Source organism: Cryptomeria japonica, unplaced genomic scaffold (assembly GCF_030272615.1).
Source record: "Cryptomeria japonica unplaced genomic scaffold, Sugi_1.0 HiC_scaffold_207, whole genome shotgun sequence".
In the NCBI taxonomy this organism is placed as follows: domain Eukaryota; kingdom Viridiplantae; phylum Streptophyta; class Pinopsida; order Cupressales; family Cupressaceae; genus Cryptomeria; species Cryptomeria japonica.
The window spans coordinates 211,677-212,634 of NW_026729029.1; the positions used below are offsets into that span (position 1 = coordinate 211,677).

Sequence of the window (958 nt, forward strand, 5' to 3'; positions counted from 1 at the left end):
CGCCAGGGTGGGCGCCTTGGTGCGCACACCTTGGCTGGGCTGCGCACACCTTGGCACCCGCGTTTCCTTCATTTTAAATTTTTTTTTTTTACAATCTCTCAAGTGGGAAATTCTATAATCTCAACTTTTTTTGCCTTTTCAGGAAACTTTTGAATGGAGCGCATCATTGGTGCGCTCCGAAGTGTGCTCCAAAGCTCTCTCCAGCTGCGTGCACCTGCCCCGGCCGCGCACCCGGCCCCGCCCAGCTTCGCTCACCTGTCCCGGGCGTCTGGTGCGGAACCTTAGAGTAAGAAACATCACCGTGCACCTTGGCCAACGTGCGCGACTCGACCGAGCGCGCACTGGCCGAGGTGCACACCGATTTCACCTGGGTGCGCGCGCAGCACCTCGGGCGCACCGGGGTGCGCGCACAACGCCCGGGTTGCACCGTGGCCTGTGTGCTCGGGGTGCCTCGGGTGCGCGCTCGGTGTCGCCCCCGCGCGCGCGGTAGTGCGGGCAGCGCACCCCGGCCCGGCCCGGCCCCGACGAGAACGCAAACGGGCAAAAGGTTTATTCAAATAGCATTGCGACGCCCGGCGAAAAACTAAAAAAGGGTGCAACACCGGGACTTCCCGGGAGGTCACCCATCCCAGTACTACTCCGGCCCAAGCGCGCTTAACTGCGGAGTTCTGATGGGATCCGGTGCACTAATGCTGGTATGATCGCACCCGTTATGAGCTTGTCGCAGTGTGTACTTAGCAAACCGCGACCCACGTGCGAATCCACCCCGGCCACCCACCCCCGTCGAGGTGCACACCCTCCCTCGCGAAGTGCGCCCCGTTCGCCAAGTGTGAGCCCTGCCCGGGTGCGCGCACCTTGCTAGGGCGTCGGGTGTGCACCCGGCCCGGCCTACGTGCGTGCACCTGGAGGGGGCGTCGTGTGCGTGCAGTGTCCCGTCTGCAACGCGGTGCCCACACAC

At 63.6% G+C, this 958-nt stretch overlaps 1 non-coding gene across 1 annotated transcript; it reads right to left on the bottom strand.

The window, feature by feature from the left end:
• Window positions 1–590: 590 nt before the first annotated feature.
• Window positions 591–709, bottom strand: LOC131868462 (5S ribosomal RNA). Its single transcript, XR_009366915.1, has one exon. It is a non-coding gene; the product is annotated as a 5S ribosomal RNA (ribosomal RNA).
• Between the last annotated feature and the right edge of the window lie 249 nt (window positions 710–958).